This window comes from Chlamydotis macqueenii, chromosome 7 (genome assembly GCF_036417535.1).
Source record: "Chlamydotis macqueenii isolate bChlMac1 chromosome 7, bChlMac1.mat, whole genome shotgun sequence".
NCBI classification, from domain to species: Eukaryota; Metazoa; Chordata; class Aves; order Otidiformes; family Otididae; genus Chlamydotis; species Chlamydotis macqueenii.
The window spans coordinates 9,719,141-9,731,991 of record NC_141562.1 but is presented as its reverse complement, the minus strand read 5'-3'; the positions used below and the strand labels follow the sequence as shown (position 1 = coordinate 9,731,991).

Genomic DNA, 12,851 nt, shown 5'->3' with positions numbered 1-12,851 from the left:
CTAGTCCTGGCGGGCTTTTCACGCAGCTGGGACACTGGTAAGGCCCCTTTCCCCTGTGAGGGCACTCTCAGTGTCCCAGAGCCAGGGGACACTCGCAGGCTTTTTTTCCGTAACACTTTTACCAACTACGTTTTTATTTCCATCAGCCAACGGGCTCGCTAAGCGTTAGGGCAGACTGGAAGATGCGGCCTGCAGGCCTCACGCCTTTGGGAGCCCGGCGTGACGCGGTGCCAAGGCCGCCCTGCGGCCAGCCAGCCCGGCGGGCAAGGGCGAGGCGCCGGCCGGTGCCGTGTCGCGGCCGAAGGGGAGAGGAGAGGAGCCGAGGCCCGGCCCGGGCCGGCGGGACGCTGCGGAGGGGATGAGCAGGCCTGGACCGCCCCGTCGGAAGGCGAACGAACGGTCGCCCGCGCGCGCGCGCGCGCTGGCTAACAGAGAGGCGGGCGGGGCATGCGCGGCGGGGCTGCGCGTGCCGGCCCTCCCACCGCCGGCCGGGCTGGGGCGGGGCGGGGCGGGGCGGGGCGGGGCGGCCGGCGGCGGCCGGTACCTGAGGGCGCAGAGCGCGGAGGCCCTGCCCGAGGAGGGGACAGCGCCGGCCTGCGCCCGGCCCGGCGGTGAGTGCGGCGGCGAGGAGGGCGGGGTGGGGCAGGGCAGGGCAGGGCGTCGTCACCATCACCACCACCACCACCCCATCGCTTCCCTCAGGGTGGGCCGCGCTGCTGCGGGGTTCCTTGCCGGAGGCGCGGTGAGGGGGAGCGGCCGTGCCCTCTCTCTGCGCCGCGCCGCGCCGCCGCCCCCCTCCCGCCGGGACCGGGAGGCTGCGGCATCACCGGCCACGCAGGCCGCGGGCGGCTGGGGAGGGGCGGCGGGCGGGGCAGGCTGCTGCGTGTCCCTTTGGGGCGGCCGGAATGTCAGCAGGGCTCCCGCCGCGCCACAGGTGCGGCCTCCCCCGGCGGGCGGGCGAGCGAGGGCCGGGGCCGGGGCGGGGGCTCGGGCGGGCGGGCGGCCGCGCTGCTCCGGGAGGCTGAGGGCAGGCCTGTCGCCGTGTGCCGCCCTCCCTCCCTGTTTTGCAGTGGTTTCTGCGTCTTGTAATTCCCTGTCTGCTGAGGCGTCCCCGCAGGTGTGCTGGGAAACAGCTGCTGAGGGCCCTGCTCGCAAGGATCCCGTTGTAGCTCCGAAAAGGGGAAGAAGCAAAAGTACCCAGCCTGTGGTTGTTCAAAGACAACAGTTTAAAAAAAAAAAAAAAAGATGGAATATCTATTTAGCTGTAATCTGTTCAGATTTCACTGATGACAACAGGGCAGTGTTACGTACGTTACGATGGTTTTGCTTTAATGACGCTGAGACTTTGCTTTATCATCCAGAGCCCGCTGTAACGTCGTGTTCTGTCAAATGTACTTTGACACACAATGAAACATAGGCAACTTCAGCCTTTAACTTTGCGTTGGAGGAAGTCGAGCTGTTTATCTTCAGTTAAAGAAAGCAAAACTGAATGGGAACTTTATGCTGTAGCAGAGCATTAGTGTCCAGGCCAGACAACAAACCAGGTAAGGATTGTAGATTTGGTGCTCCAGATGTTTACCACTTTTCAGGGCAATGGGTTCAACTTGTAGGACTGGTGCTTCATATTCATAGTGGATTTGTTCCTAGTGTTTCTGGGATTTGAGCCTCGACTTGATGCAGAATAGAGGGGTTTTTTTTTGTTACAAAGGTATTAAAAGTGAAATGAAGTTGGGTCTAAGGTCTCATTTTGTTATGTTCTTATAATTGAGAACCACTTTAAGTATTCCCTGAAACTTTAAAAATCTGTTTTCTGGAGTAGTTGAAAATACAAGACTCATCATCATATTAGCCTGAGGCAGTAAATATTTACATTTTTTGGTGATAACTGAATGAAATGTGGCAGATATTAGATATTTGATATTTTCTCATATATATAATAATCACATAACACAAAATTCTGTGGGCCCATTTTGAATTTAATGCCTCTAAGCTGAAGAAGTGAACGCCTAACAAATGGAACATTAGTAATAACACAAAATTCTGTGGGCCCATTTTGAATTTAATGCCTCTAAGCTGAAGAAGTGAACGCCTAACGCCTAAATGGAACATTAGTAATAACCAGCTGCCTAGATGTTAACCAAGGATCTATGTGAATATACAACTTGCAGTAGAAAAAATATTTTTAAAGTCAAAGTTTAATTTCTGTTGACAGCGAGCGCTTTTCATTATAGAAGTGTTAATGTTTGGGCTCAAAAAACTGCTGAGTATTGTCTTCTGATTGTAAAGCTATTTAAACAGTAGAAATGTTTCAGATTTAGAAGATTTCTATGTTTGATATTATTGACCACTATAACACATTGTGTTTTTGAACCAAAGTAATAATTTATATAAATATAGAAAAAATGAATAGTAATGATGTCAACATAATGACCTCATTTAATGTATTATTATACTAATGAATAGTCTTGTTTAATGGAACTGTTCATGTAAAAGCTTGCTGGAGTAAAACCTGTTACTTTTGAACTTGATCATCCTTTAGGAGGGATTGGTTATTTGGAAGAAATCTGTTACAAAGAAGTGTTGGCACCAGCTCTCTAGGCAAAGAGCCATCATGTCGTCAGTCTTCAGATGAACGTTGCTTGCCTGAAGTTGTTAGAAAGTGTGGCTCTCTGAAAAGAGACATGAAGGAATAAAAGGTAGCCAGTTGCAGCAGTGGTTGTGGTGATCTCTTTTAGCCACTATTTGGAAGTGTAAACAGCAGCACTGTCTTGTTAATTAGGAGCTTTCAGACAGGGTTAAATTCCTTGCCAACAGGGATACTAAGAAGATCAAAATGCTAATGGTGCTTTTGATAATTAGGTTTAAAACCCTGTATTGTATTTCAATTGGAGCAATAAAAAAAGCTTATGTAAATCTCTGGGTACCTGAACACATATACGTTGCAATAAAATCCCAACAGCATTAGAATAATTATTCTGAAGATGAAGTTTAGCTAGTCAGTGTAGGTCTTTGTATTTCTTCCTACCTCTGGGACACATACTCCAGCTCATTCCTGAACTTCTATCACTTAGGTGCTTTTTGGAAGACATTCTAAGAATAATGTTTCCTCCTTGATCAAAATTAGGTTGATTTGCCGACATCTGGACTTTGTTTGCTAGCTATTCTCTATTCTAAAGGGAGGATTCAGCTGGAGCAGTTGTGCTGATAATACACTATATATATATAGTAAGTGAAGCAAGAAAGTCCTCTCAGGGTGGAGGATGCTTATCCCTGGCCACATGGGGAACTGGTGTCACAAGTTCTCAGTAAAATGCCTTTTTCACTACAGATTGTTGGGGTTTTCATGAGCACTTAGTCTGTGATGAGTTGCAGTAGTCTTCTGCAGAGTGCATTTTAATGGCTTTGATTGAAGCAGAAGTATGGTTAATGTTGGCAAGGTTCTCACTGCAAGAAGTCTTGTCTTCTTAGACAGAAGAAAATAGCTGATAAGACTTTACTTTTATATGATGGTTGAACAAGATACAGATCTGGAGTAACCCTTAAATTGCAAGAAAAATTCTGAATATGAACTCTTATGCTTTTAGCCTAATTAGCCCAGATGGCTTGTGACACACAGACCACAAGTTAAGCAGCACATCATGGAAGAACTGAGTATCCTGGGCTCTCTTGACTCAATAGTATCATCTGTACTTGGAGCTGGAGATTCTAGAGTCTCTTCTAGATAGATACAGAGATTCTCACTGCAGTGTGAATTTGTATGGTACTTCAACTCATGTTTTTTTTGTGAATCATGTTAAAGATAGGTTTTACCTAAATGAATTTTGTCTCATCTTATATGGTGAGATTGTTACATAGATTTGTTGATCAGTATTTTTGATGATTTGGGGGAAGCTATGGCTTGAACCTTCATCTCAGTAAGGCGAACTTGCATAGGTGGAAACTTGGCAGGGCCAAAGCTGCCGCTGTTGGTAGTGGGAGACTTGAGGAAAGGAGCAGAATATTTCATCCTGCATAGTCTTGTCCATCAGTAAGCAGAGTTTAAAAAAAAAATACTAATATCTCTCTGTGTAAATCTTTGAGTCATGAAAGCTCTCTGAAATGGTAGTTTATAAAAATAACACATTGCCATAACTAAATTTGAGATTTTGGTTGAACAAAACTGATGATATGCATCACCTTCCTTTAAATTCAAGTAAGATGTGAGCATAGATGACTGTCTCTGTGTAATTCTGTAAGCTCATGTGGGAGAAACTGATCCTGTGGACAAACTGTCACTAGTAACTGAAGGTACACATGTCAGTTTCTTTGAGAATTATTTTTTTTTTTTAATTGTAACAATTAAAATTGAGGATATAACAAATGTCTGTGTCTTCTACATTATAGAAAATTGACCTTGATAGATACAGTCAGATATAACTTTGTGTTTGCCTATCAAAAAGTAGCTAAGAAAATATAAAACACACTTGAAAATACTTAGAGGAGGCTGCCAGTCTGTGGTTAAAAACATGTTGGTATTTGTTATGCTGTGGCAAACTTTCAAAGTTGTTTGGTACTGTAATATTTTTAGAGTTTGGTTTTGACCTTGGGAACTGACTTACAGCCATTGAGTCATAGACAGAAGCTGTAAATGTCCAGCGGTAGTGAAATGAAATTTAATAGCAAGAAAGTGGCACTTTGATGTGGTTCAAAAATAAGCGAGTTTCATCTGAAAGATATAATATGCCAGTATATGGCTGCAGTATTTTTGGTTAAGGATGGGTTTTGAAGAGAGGTCAAACTTCACTTCAAAGAATACAAGTAATCCAATAGCTTCTTGCAGTGAAATAAACTGATTGGTGTAACTGGCATGTTTGTGGTAGCAAGGAGAGCAGCAATCAGTGTCTGGTTCTTGCAATGCAGGGAGTTCACAAGTAGTTTTCCTTAGGACTCTGCAAGGCAATGAAATAACCTTTAAAATAATTGTTAGCAGGGCTCTGGAACTCCTTGCTTAAGGCAGTTGTGGATGGAAAAAGTTTGGAGGCTCAAGGACAGGTTGGACAAGAAAGTGCAGGAGAGATCTGTGGAGGGTTCCTAAATGAACTACATGAAACTCAAGAAATCCTATGAATTGGAAGTGGTTGAAGGTTGAGGAAGTCACATTCTATATTTGCCCTGAACATCCAATGTTCCCAGTGCATTTTTTTAAGGCTGCCACAGGAGATAAAATGTCTTCTTATTCATCGCCTTTAAAATAAGGTTGACTGCTGGAACTGTATGGCTGAGCTGGAAAATTGAATCTGGACGTTAAATTGCCATGACCCAAACCCAGAGAAATATCATGACTTATGAAATATTTCAAGCTTATCCAGGATTCACTTGCTCACTTTTATGAGACAGGTTTTAAAGATTTCCTTTGTCAGTCCTTTTTCTAGATATGGTTGTTGTTTGTTTGTTTTTTTTTTTTTTTAATCCAGCAGTGGCTGACTTAACAATAGGATTTTTAAAAAAAAAATCTGTAGCAATGATTTGACATGTTCTTGTCTCAGGGTCATGATCTTCTGGAAAAAATTAAACTATGCTGAAATAGCATTGGCAATATGTAGAAAAGAAATTACCGGAACTGTTTTCTTCTGTCTTCCTTCTGCTTCATTTTGTCTAGTCCTGCTCAGTTATCACCTGTGAACCTTTTCAGGCTTCCTGAAAATATCTCAGTACCTGTGAGTTTATGAATTACATGCAGTCTCCTTGAATTATCTCTGCTTGTCATTCAGCTTAACCTATAACTAGAATTCTTACTCAGGCAGCAGTGGAAAGAATGAGCACGGGTGGCTGAAGGGGGAGGAAAAAAAAGACCTTATGTGTTGGTGGTAAGTGCAGCCTTGTTGCAGATTTAAACTAATGGGAATTCTTACTTTTAAGGTACCTACATAAACTGTTCAGTAGTAGTTCAGATGGGTAGTATTGTTTCTTTCATTGGTCATTGCATAGTTAAAACAAAAAAATATATTGAGCGGTGTCTCTTTGTACCACCGTAAGAGGATTTTAGCTCAAGGTAGCTCAGTGTTCTTATATGGAGATGCATCAGATGAATGAACTAGAGGAGTAGGATGGACAAGGTGGTGATCTAAAAGGGGATATTTCCATGTATAATCTATTGTATTCAAAGTTTTATTTGGCTTCCGGTCTGTCTGTTCTTATCAGCAAGAAAATCCAGGTAGCACACGTTACTAAATAAGTAGCAGAAAACGGTAACTGGAAGCTGACTCTTTGGTATGTTACTGAATCAATGGTGAAGCAAGTCTTTCCTAGTAGAGGTGGGAGTGGTGTGTTTGAATCATCTGGTGACAGTGGATAGTTCTGAGGGAAAAGGGAGGCTCCTCTGTTTTTAAGTGAAATATTTGTCAGACAACAGCAGGTAATTGCTACTTGTTTGCAGAATGACATTGCTTTTATATCTGAACTCAGACAGATTAATCTGTTTTGTAAGATTAAATTCAGAAAGATTGAAATTACCAACATGAAATGCTGTTGCTGAAGGAGTAATACCATCAGCAAAAGCAGTGGCCTGTTTCTGCTATCAGTTGCTTTGATGCTGACATAATCACAAAATTTTTGAAAGGAGAGATTGAGATCCACCATTTCGCTTCTAGGAAGCTTGGATTCTAGACTGCAATTCATGTTTGGGATTATTCACTCAATCTGAACTACAGCATAGAATTTTACTTGCCTTTATGGTATAAACAGTGATGTCAACTTTAAAACTTCTCTGAAAGGCAGCTATCTACATGAAATGGGAAAGATGAGTCTTTCTAACATGTATGTACACACATGCATACACGTACGCAATTATGGGTTATCTTCCAGGACAGAAATGTTACCAAATACAAGCAAGTGTTAAGACAGCATAGGAGAGTAACCAAGATATAGATGTGCTATATAGTTGCAATACTTATGTACGTGTGAGGGAATAATGCTTGAGTAATGCCATACTTTAGTTCTGTTCTTCTCTGTAGTGGTATAACTTTGTCTTCAGGTTGCAGAGCATTAGATCTGTAAGGCAGACAGATAGTGTATGTCTCTTCTTAGTTTGGTTTTCCCATTTCTGTTTATTATTGTTGCAAAATTGGTAACAATTTACACTGAATATTGTAATCAAAGAATTGAAACAGATAAAGGCTCTTTGTATCTCTTCACTAACGAAGATTTTGAGAACAATAGATCTTCTGCAGTTTAAGAGCTGTTAAGCTACCCTACTGAAGAAGCTTGGACTACATGACTTACTTACTAAGGTTGAATCTGTTGAATTGGTTCTGTTCACAGCAGGCTGTTCCTTGTGTAACATAACAAGTGAAGTAATCCACGTAATTTAATTCCTTCTGGCAAAAGTGTTTCTGCATCAGAGCTAGGTATGGTGAGGCCCCACCTGGAGTACTGTGTCCAGTTCTGGAGCCCCCAACACAAGAAGGACATGGACCAGTTGGAGAAGGTCCAGAGGAGGGCCACGAAGATGATAAAAGGGCTGGAGCACCTTTCCTATGAGGACAGGCTGAGAGAGTTGGGGCTGTTCGGCCTGGAGAAGAGGAGGCTCCGGGGAGACCTGATAGCGGTCTTCCAGTACCTCAAGGGGGCCTACAAGAAAGATGGGGAAAGGCTGTTCAGTAGGGCCTGTTGCGATAGGACGAGAGGTAATGGTTTTAAAATAGAGGGGGGTAGATTTAGAAATTAGGAAAATTTTTTTTACGATGTGGGTTATAGAACACTGGAACAGGTTGCCCAGAAAGGTGGTGGAGGCCCCACCTCTGGAAACGTTCAAGGCCAGGCTGGATGAGGCTCTGAGCAACCTGACCTAGTTGGGGATGTCCCTGCTCTTTGCAGGGGGGTTGGACTAGTTGACCTTTGACGGTCCCTTCCAACCCTAACCATTCTATGATTCTATGATTATGTCAATTGTTTCTGCTTCTGATTTATAACAGTGTATCCCATTTGCCTCTTACATTGCTGTGAAAGTTGTTCTTGAGGTCAGCACACTTCATGTGCTGCACTTTGTGTTCTCTGGATTTCCAGTGCAAGCCTTACTGTGTGCTGGATCTTGTGTTTTGATGAGCTGTTTGTGCAGGAAGTGCATGGTGTTTATATGTGCAGGTACAGAGTTGACATCGCTAATTTGGATTTAACAAGGTGTGACTCTGCTACATTTGGATGAGTGATTGGAAGAGTGTACAAAGCAAACTTAAGGAAAACTCCATGTCTGTTAGTATCTGAGCCACCTTCAGTTCTTATTAAAGACATTTTCCGGAATTTTGATAAAGTCAGAATAGAACTATGTTGTTTCTCTGCTGTGGCAAAAAGAGTAGATCTTTTGAAAAATGGAATTGGTGACTTCCTTCAAGAGGACACACCAGATGATTGCCAGCTTCAGTGAGGAGTTGTGCCTCTGCAAGGCTTTATTCCATGTGCTAGCTAACCTCTGTCAGAACAGTTAGGCTGTCAGCACTGATGCTGACAGAGTGTCACTGCATTTCATGTCTCATTCATGAATGTACTATAAGACCCTGTATTAACATTAAAGAGGAATGTGGAAGTGCACTAAAGTTTTTCTTCCTTTTTGCAGGCCCTGATATTCTTATTGCGAGAAACATATCCTTACCCCTGTGTATCTTCCATCATCTTTTCTTTGTCCTGAAGCTGCTCCCTTGCTGCAGCTGGCTAAGCATCTGATCCTTGACTGCCTTCTGCCTTATCAGTTGTGTAAGAATGCTGAAAATGAGGGCAGATATACCTATTTGAGAAACCTTAGCAAAGGTCTTACCTGTAGTTAAAATTTGCATTACTTTTTTTTTTTTTTTCCCAATAAAATCTTAAGGGTCTTATGATAACTCAAATCCTGCGTTATTTCAACCTTTTGGTAAGATTTAATGTAAAAAATTGGAGTTTAGAATGTATAGTGTCTATTTTACTAATCTGCAAAGCACGAGTAGGTGAACCATTACAAAGCATACATTTCTGGGCAGATAGCACTTTTTTTTTTTTTTTTTTTCTTTCTTCCCTGAAGTGCTGATACTCAATGTAAATAGCATTAGTGGCAGAGTGAATTGAGAGTGTGGCCCTGAGGGATGTGAATTAAGGTTTTGATTCTGGAAGTATTGTGGTAGCTTTTCTCTACAAAAAAGAGCTGCATTTCCCTATTTCTTTTTCTCCAGTAAGTGCTTGTGTCCTCTAGCCTTACAAAGCATTATGGAACTGTATTCTGACAAATGATAGCAATGCTTTTAAAGATTGCAAGGAATGTAATTTCATTTTGCCGTATTGACTAAAGATGCTGTTCAATGTTTGAAATATGGAAACCCCAATCTGTTCATGATGTCTGTCTTGTTCTCTCCTCCCTTTATCTCTATTCATTATCATCCTCTGCTTATATTCCTTGACCGAGTGCATTCTGACTGACAGTAAATAAAATTTAGCACAGCAGCAGCTTGGATGACTGGGTTTGCTCGGTGTTTGATAGATCAAACTTTACAAGTAGGTAGAACATCAGCATACCTAAGTGTGAGGGAAGAAGAATAGAAAAGGACTTACCTCTAACCTTTCTGGGATCTGGGAACAGTCTCACAAGTTCGAACAGAGAAGAATAAAGTGATGTCAGAGAAACAGAACAATAAGCATTACGTGTCTTGGAATTTCTTACTGTACTTTATGACAATGGTACCTTCAAAAGACAGGCTGTCAAAGATACTAGTATTAGTCTTGTGCAGTTTGGACGTAAGAAAGGGAGAGACACTAAAATTCATGGATGCCTTCAAGAAGCACTGGGAGCTGATTCAAGAACAGAGGTGTTTCAGAGACACTGAAGACGACATGAGAAAGAAGGAAGGAAGGCTTGGAGGGTTTTACTGCAGAGTTGATAAATCTTACTGGATCTTGGAGTTGAGAGAAGACGGCTTTTTTGACTGAACTGGAGACGGTCTGTGCAGGGTAAATAACACAGAATATGCAACAGTTGTAAACACTCACAAGTTCGGTCTTGGAGCCATCAGTATTTCTAGTTTTATTCTGAGCCAATTTAATTCATACAACATGCACAATTTCTTTAGGAGTCATCATCTTTAATTCCTCAGGGCTTGTCCTGCTCAGAGCAGGTGTTTGCTAGGTAGGTCTCCTGCCACTTTCTTTCGTTCTGTTAAGCTTCCAAGGTCCTCTTAAAGCTGAAAATTGACTTGCAGCCGTGCTACCCATTTTGCAGCGTTCCTAAGTACTTGGTGAAGAAGCATTTTGTTGCATCTGTTCGAGGGGCCTCCCTGAGTTTTCCCTTTTGTCATTCCATACCTTCCTACGCTGGTGGAAATAAGATATTTTCACATAACTGCCTTCATACATTTTAAAATTACATTTTAATGAAAAGTAGTTCTTAAGTTATGCTTAAGTTTTGTCACAGATCAGTGGTGAAAAGATTTGCATTCTATGTGTCCTGAATATAAAAATAAATAAATAAATGGAAGTTGTCGTGTTAAAACCCAGAGATATACAGAGGCTGTTTTTATAAGCCATGCACAATGGACAGAGTTGATTTACACGTGCACTTCAATTCACAAATCTAGGTTCAGGAGATGACAATCTTTTTTTTTTTTTTTTTTTTTTTCCCAATTGGCAAGTTTGTGGGTGGTTTTTTTTGTGTGTGTGTGGACAGCATCTTAGTTGTAAGGAAAACCAGTAGGAAGTTAGCAGTAGCTATCCTGAAGCACGTCCATAGCACCTTGAGGAGCTGGTCTTGTGTCTCAGATTTCAGCAGGGTTCTCCTGTTAGAAGTGTGATGCTGATGTAATGCTGTGGCCAAGTAAGCTTTTCACGAGAGGAGGTAATTTGGGTTACCACTGGAGGAATTTTCTCACCTTCCTGTCCATGCTGTTTGTGTTAGAAATGTACTTTTGTTTTCTAGAAAAAAAGAATTAAGGTCCCTGGAAATTCTAGCACTGTTGAGTTGGCGAGATAAACATGCATGAATATTGGTAAACTGCTGCTTCAGATCACCTGTCACTGAGCCAAACAGGTAGAATTAGATGGTATGTTAATTCTTATGCCTTCTGCAGAAGGCAAATAATAGGAGTGTAAGGTCTGTCTTGGCAAATGTGGTCATTAAACTTCATTGGCTTCAGTAACATCCAGCACATCATGGCAGAAATATGAATAATTCATTTATTCAGAACTTCATAGCAGTTGTTCTGTCAGTCTGCCGACACCAAATACCAAGAAAATTGACTGATTAGTAATTAGTGTTTGCTGATATGTGGGCACTGATGGGCATAATGTTTCTGGGTAGGTAAGGAAGCTTGTGTACTGCTGTAGCTGCCAGCTTCTTAAAGACCTACAGGAAAGTACCATTTTCGTTATCCAGCAGTAGCAAGGACGTGTTGACTATCTTGATTTTCCAGCACAATCCTGTTGCACAAACTTGTGTTTGTCTTTGCCTTGAGAAGAGAATTCTTCACACTGGGAAGGAAGTTGCTCTAAGAAAGGCTACTCAGTATTGCTGTTCAGGTGATCTTAAAATTGAGAAGAATGAAACATAAATCTGAAGCTGTTGGCATAGCAATAGTTCTGCAGAATTGCTCTTGTCTGTCACCAGTCTGTCAGATGTTTCATCTGGCAGCTGTTTATTCCACATGGCTATGACAGTAGAAGGGGAATTTGGTCTTACAGTAATCTGTTTGGAACTTGAAAATGCTGTTAACTCTCTGATGGCATGGCTCATAGGGGTCACAGTAGTTTAAGGTGCCCAGCCATTGAAGTGCATGAATGTTATGCTGGTTTCTGCTGTAATAATCATTCCACAACATGTAGGGCAAAGTCTCACACGCAAAATGGAACTTTACTGAGAAGCTACCGTATAGGAAAGTGCCTTTTTGGTGCTGTTAAACAGACTGAATGAAGTAAAAGGGAATGTTGTGTTTGCTACTTGAAACTAACATGGGAGGATCTTGTCGAGGTGTAAATAATCCTATATAGAAATCACAAAGGAGAGTGAGAACTAATATCCTTTTGCTTATTACCAGGATCTTGAATATCCTTGAAGGAAAGGATGTAGCAGCTTTTCAGTTAATTCAGATTATACTTCAGAGAGGGTCTGTAAGTTTTAATTCCGTTTCCCTGGATCATTATGTAGGACTAGGCTCTTGATAATTAGCTTAATGCTCAGTTAGGCTTGTGTGCACTAGATAATGTATTTCCCAAGGCAAAGCATATAAAACTTGTTTGCCCAAATGTCTGTTTTAAAAAATTCATAGATTGCCGAAATCTAAAAATAATTTGAATTTCTTTATAATGCAGCAGAATACAACTTAAATTGCATTGAACCTGAGTTTTGTAGGGTGCAGAAATCATACTGTAACTTGCAGGTGCTATGCTTCTTCATCAAGAACTGTCATTTTTAGGGTAGTGTAATTTCTAGTATTAAATACATGTCAAGATTGAAGATGCTTAGGAGACCTTAATAAGAAAATTTCCCATTTTCTGGTAAAAGTAACATTTGCCAGACAGGATACTGTGAAGTTTTGTTTTTTTTTTTTTTTTTTTTGATGGCATAGTATTTCAGCGAAACAAATGCAACCTAGAATTAAGAAAGTGATACAGTAGTTACAGTTATGTACCCAGTAAAACACAGACAAGTATTACTTTTCTTTTAATTTAATTATCTGAAGTGTTTTAAGCAATCAGTACAGTTTTATTGAAGATAATATTTTGTCTTTCCCTAATTAAGGATAAATGAGCAAGCACCCTTCCTAGAGAACAGAAAGGTCTTCTTTTCAAGTTTAATTTGCAGCACTTGGTGGAGGATTAAAGTAATCTAATTAAATGGCCTCATTTAAATTTTGCAGTCA

The 12,851-nt window shown here is 41.4% G+C and overlaps 1 protein-coding gene across 6 annotated transcripts in view; it reads left to right on the top strand.

Annotated features, from left to right (window-relative positions):
- The first annotated feature begins 535 nt into the window (after nt 1-535).
- The window catches only part of CCSER2 (coiled-coil serine rich protein 2), a 75,692-nt gene continuing 63,376 nt past the window's right edge, over nt 536-12,851 (top strand). For all 6 annotated transcript variants that reach the window (XM_086752406.1, XM_086752405.1, XM_086752410.1 and 3 more), the window contains exon 1: nt 536-611. The gene's annotated coding sequence lies outside the window, so the exon portion shown is untranslated. The remainder of the gene's footprint in view (nt 612-12,851) is intronic.